The following is a 6,305-nucleotide window of genomic DNA, read 5'->3' as shown; positions in this document are numbered from 1 at the left end:
CACCTACTGCCATTATAACCACACTGCAAAACCTTCTTCTTCCACTTCTTTTTTGGTTTTATGTCGGGTGGCAAGCCTATGTTGGAGTATGAGCCAGAGTTATCTATATCGTTTCCCAAATCAGCCCTTTCAAAACTTGAATAGAAACGCTGAGGTTGTGCCACAGACTCTAAAAGGAACGACAGTGGCGCCACCTACTGCCATTATAACCACACTGCAAAACCTTCTTCTTCCACTTCTTTTTTGGTTTTATGTCGGGTGGCAAGCCTATGTTGGAGTATGAGCCAGAGTTATCTATATCGTTTCCCAAATCAGCCCTTTCAAAACTTGAATAGCCCCTTACCTGATGTCAAATAGGCCTACCACCCCCTCTATTTCCTAGTCCATATTTCCCTCTCTTTGTTCCCCAGAATTACATTATATTATATTATCATGTAGGCCTAGAGGTACAGTAGATCATAGGGTCCCCTTTCCTGTAGATTAATTTCCTTTTTAACATCTGCAAATATATTAAACTAACTAGGATACTGCCCATTCAAGCCTTACCCAGAAGAACACAACCATTAACCCTAAAAGGTCAGCTAAATTACCACCAATATTCTTCTTTTTCCATTATATGTATTGTTTACAGTTCACCGAAGCATTTGCTGTATTTATATTTCCCTCTTCCCTGTAAAAAACAAATTAAAAATGTTTTGGACCGTGTTAGGGAGCAATGCAAACCCAGAGTCAAATTTATTGGATGTAGAAACTCAACCATGTGATATGGTCACACTCCTGTAACCAGACATTTTTTCCACACACAAGAGTCTTTTTGAATTATTCAAAATATTAAAATGTAAAGCCTTCCTGAAACTGCAAGCGATACAATTCTTTGGTCAACATGTTCATATGTGGACGTAAACCAAATAGAAAAATGCTTTGTGTTTTCCTATTATTTAGCAGAGAGTCTTCCGTTCACAGAAATCTCCGGATTTTGCATGATCAGTATTCATCAGCTATTGTCTCTTAAAAGAAGGAGAAAAAACAATGACATACATGGTGTGCGTATATAATTTGTGTTACTGTAATCTACACTCAACAAAAATATAAACGCAACACTTTTGTTTTTGCTCCCATTTTTCATGAGATGGACTTAAATATCTAAAATTCATTCCAGATACACAATATTACCATTTCTCTCAAACATTGTTCACAAATCTGTCTAAATGTGTGATAGTGAGCACTTCTGCTTTGCTGAGATAATCCATCCCACCTCACAGGTGTGCCACATCAAGATGCTGATCTGACATCATGATTAGTGCACAGGTGTGCCTTAGACTGTCCACAATAAAAGGCCACCCTGAAATGTGCAGTTTTGTCTCACAGCAAAATGCCACAGATGCCACAAGCATTGAGGGAGCGTGCAATTGGCATGCTGACAGCAGGAATGTCAACCAGATCTGTTGCTCGTGCATTGAATGTTCATTTCTCCACCATAAGCCGTCTCCAGCAACTTCGCACAGCCATTGAAGAGGAGTGGACCAACATTCCACTGGCCACAATTGACAATCTGATAAACTCTATGCGAAGAAGATGTGTTGCACTGCATGAGGCAAATGGTGGTCACACCAGATACTGACTGGTTCTGAGTCCCCAGACCCCCAATAAAGCAAGAAAATGTACATTTCAGAGTGGCCTTTTATTGTGGACAGTCTAAGGCACACCTGTGCACTAATCATGATGTCAGATCAGCATCTTGATGTGGCACACCTGTGAGGTGGGATGGATTATCTCAGCAAAGCAGAAGTGCTCACTATCACACATTTAGACAGATTTGTGAACAATGTTTGAGAGAAATGGTACAATTGTATCTGGAATGAATTTTAGATCTTTAAGTCCATCTCATGAAAAATGGGAGCAAAAACAAAAGTGTTGCGTTTATATTTTTGTTGAGTGTATGAAGCAGCACCAGTTGGTGAGTGAAGAGTTTCAAGCGTAGCAGCACAGATTTCATAATCAGTATTATATTAGGATGAAAGTCTATGGCTTGATGTACATTAAAGGTATAGATTTTTTTTTAATATAAGGTATATGTATAGGGGAGAGTGGCCTAAGTTGTGCAACTTTTCACTCAAAGTGACTTTAAAGTAAGGCCTTGACAGCAAGGTCTCCAACTCAAATATGTACATATATTTCAGGGTGTTGTGCATCCCTGGCAATAAAAACTTTGGATCAGGAATAAACTGTTGAAGAAATATAGCTTTCGGAAAAAAAGTTGTCTTGTTGCACAACTTGCCCCCGGTGTGGTGTAAGTTGTGCGGTTGGAGAGAATACCATGGGGTAAATTGTGCCATTGCTATATATTTCATAAACTGTAATGCAAGACAAATCCATTAGACAATCACTTATTTAAGTTGTATTTAAAGTAAATAGTTGACAAAGATTGAAGGACAATTTTCTTAAACAAGGCCTAGCAGATGTAATGGTTTTACCTGCAAAGCTCACAATGACAAAGTCACCATCATCATCTTTCTGGCCATCTGAACTCTCATCAGTGGTGTCGTTAAGTGGAATTGAGATGTCACTCTCTTCTGAGCTACTGTAGACAATCACTTTCTTTTGGTGACCAGCGTATACAGCCATGCCACTCGCACAACTCTCAGAAATGTACTTTGCACTAGTTGCTCCGGGCAAATGTGATTCCCTCTACATTTCTGCCTTTAAATCAAGGCTCAAAACCCATATGTACACCCTGGTGTTTCCTCCCCATTAACTATCTTACCTCTGCACTACTATCTGTGTTTATGTGGATGTATGTGCTTTACGTCTTTTATTTTGGTTATTGTTATTTTACCTTCATTGTTTACCTACTGAATGCACTATGTACAGCACTTTGGACAGTGCAAACTGTCATAAATGTGCTTTTATAAATACATTTTACTTACTTACTTATAACTCACCTAGGCCCTTTGGCACAAATCACCCCAATCCCAGAAATTTGGATAATAAGCATGATGCAGCAATTTAGGGCTGACATCATGCTAACTGTATAGACACAAAGTGTAGCAAACTAAAGCACTAAAACATGTGTCAAATGTTTTCAAACTTGTCTATAAGTGTTCAGACACAATAATCAAAAAACCTTGATCATGGAAATTTTACTTTGAAAGGCAAAACACAGTTTTTTGAGCTTAAATGTGCTATATCTTATTCCTTGTGTCTCCCTTCTTTACAGGATGAGTCAAATGGATGGCTCTTCTTAAATATGTGGTCACATTTCCAATTTCTTCCACGGTTTTCTAGAAACAAGGGGTGGCACAACTTCCAAAATGCACAACTTAGGCCACTCTCCCCTATATATATACACAGTATATATTCCTTTAAAAAATGCGTTACCTATGTTATTTTTGTAGAAGAGTCCTGCAATGGGGTTTGTGTCCAATCTTCAAACTGGACCGATTATTTCTGAAAATACATTTGTATTTGTTATATTCAACTGCCAGCTGTTGGTCAAAGCATTCTTCTCTTTAGTGATACCCAGGGCCAATTACCCATTGAGGATGCTTTTTGAAATGCTGCCTGCATGAACAAAAATCTAAAAACAAACTATATGTTTTCATTCAGTTTTATGAGCTCATGGTCAATCCCGTATTTGCACCATGCTTTAAAAGCTTGATTGGATTGTGATCCTGCACCACTTGGTGGCTTCAGAAAGGCATTGTTATGTCTGAAGTATCAAGCGGACGATTTTAGGTCATATATGTGTAAGATGATGTGATTAAGGAATGTGTTTGATATTGATGATGAATGACACATGTTACTGGACTTGTGCATCATCAATGTGTGATGAGGATTGTACGTTTGTAGATGGTCTAGGTGAAACTACTTTAAACACAGGTTAGTAATATAGTCCAGTGGTTAACCACTTAGGATTTAGGCCTGTCCCAATGGGTCACAAGATAAATCTGAAGGCTTGTACGATGATCACTGGAAGAGGGAAGAAGAAAGATCAAAGTTCTGATACACAAATTTGTTTCAGCTTCAATAAAAGATAAAGAAGGCACCTGAATCAGAATAACAGAAAGTAGCAGTGTGTGGCTAATACTGATATCCCCTGTCTGTCGGGTGTTTTTGTGCGTTGTATAGATGACTTGCAAATGCAAGTGCAAGTCATCCATAGGAGTCAGCCATTCATTATGGGAGGCTTGATGGCTTATCAAAAGTACGGCTACACCCAAGGTGGGCCTCAATTTGTTTTTGTTTTTTTATGAAACCACCTGAGGTAAAACATGCTTCAAAAACTGCTAACAACTCATAGCATTCTGTAACACTGCCCTAACAGTTGGGAACTACAGGTTTAATCTTTAAAATGTATGAGGTTATTATAGGTTTCTTTTAAAAATGTAAATCTGATCAAAGTAAACACAGCTGTCAAGTGTATCGGAATAAATCTACAACATTTTCCTTTGATTTAGTGGCTTATGGGGATAAAAAGGCATACAAAGGGGAATGGAGAAAACTCCTTTTCAAGATCAACACGTGCTATAACATGCTAGAGGTCTATTTGAACAAGAATGAGGTTAGGCACAAGGTATTAAAGGGCCCCCAAAAATGTAGTAAAAGACTCATCCAAAATTCACCACAGAGTGCAATAATTGCAAGTCATTAAATTACACATAATATTGCAGAGCAGTTTGTAACAACACATTTCCAAATGGGGGTTGGAGATCTGCAAGAAAATACAGAAAAATATTTGTGTTTTGAAAAAATACATTATTATTTCATTTTTGGCACCTAATTAATTCCTACAGTTTTCATTTGAAGTGTTGAGCTCAATTGTTATTAATGAAGATTATTCTTAACTTTCCAACTCACCAACATTTTTTTGCATTCAAAACTGATGGATATGCTTAAAACCATTAATAATTTCAGCTAGAAACTCAAACTTTTAAACATTTCAAATTGTTCGTACATTCTAAGTATAATTCAGCTTTCAAATCCCATTGAAACTTTTAAAAATAAAATGAACAGGTTTCAGATTTCATAAAGGGTGTGTACTGTGTAGGAAGGAATGATAGAGCTAGAGTGAAGAGCAGTTGTAACACTTTTAGATAATAATAAAAATAAACACTGTGCTAGAGGGGAGACTCCTTCCAATTGATGGGATTGGGCCAAACGACTGGCCCCTCAATTGAAATCTCCACAGCATTTATTCAGTCTCCGTGAACTGCCACACCAACATTTTCAGCCACACCGTATTCCCCTATGCTTAAAATTGCCTTATGCATAATAATGTCAGCTGTTATTCTCTTAGTTTGTTGTTCACCACATCCACATTTATGTTGTGGGTAACCAGTTAGCCAACTTTGGGTCAACTTGGACTTTCAAATCTTCCTTCAGTCCCTGAGGAGTAAGTGCAGATATCTGCTGAGCCTACTGTCCATCTCCACAGCACAATAACAAGCACATCTAGAGAATCAGCACTGATACCAGAAAAGGCTCAAATTGGCAAGTGGTAAAAAAACGAAAATATGACATCTAGGCCCATATTCAATGTAGGCTATAAACATCAGATGTGATCCAGAGAGTTGGCAGATTTTTAATGAACTGTACAATTAAGCATCCTGTCATGACTCTTATGGTAATATAATGGACATTTGTTACAAAACAAAAGGCCGTTTAATCACACATTTTCATAAAGTTTCTATCAGCCTACTTTAAAATGAAAGTGTAGGATAGGCCGCCTATCTATCCCAACTAAAGCTAAACTCAATAAATAAGTTAAGTGGACATTGTCCAGGCCACGCTTTAATCATTATTATTATTATTATTATTATTTATTATTATTAGGGATAGTATAGCCTAAACGTAGCCTATTGTCTATACACTTTACGTAGAATATCCTTTTTTTAAAACTCTTCTTTTGAAATGGGGTGTAACGCTAGCGGAAACCCATCCACACAGCGGAGTCAAATAACAGTCAGCTTTTATTTTGGTTTCCTGGCTTTTGGCTTTGATATACGTTTTTTTTTTCGCCGAAAAAAATTTACATAAAATGGTAGGCTTTAGAAAGTGTTTTATGTATATATATAAAAAAAGATTTCGGAAAGTAGGCATCCTTGCGGCACCTCTTCCTGTTCTCTTGACTAAATGTCAAGTTCAACTCATTTACGTGGCTTTTATTTTGGAAAGATGCGTAGCCTTGCACACATTAACCCGGCTGGCTTGACAGCAGCCGGAGCAGTGAAAATGGGAAAGGACCTTTAGCCAACAGCTATGACACATTATTTAACCAAGACTCAGACTTGTCTGGATGTTGAACA

Source organism: Ammodytes marinus, assembly GCF_949987685.1.
Source record: "Ammodytes marinus genome assembly, chromosome: 2".
Lineage (NCBI taxonomy): Eukaryota > Metazoa > Chordata > Actinopteri > Uranoscopiformes > Ammodytidae > Ammodytes > Ammodytes marinus.
This window is presented reverse-complemented; position numbering follows the sequence as displayed.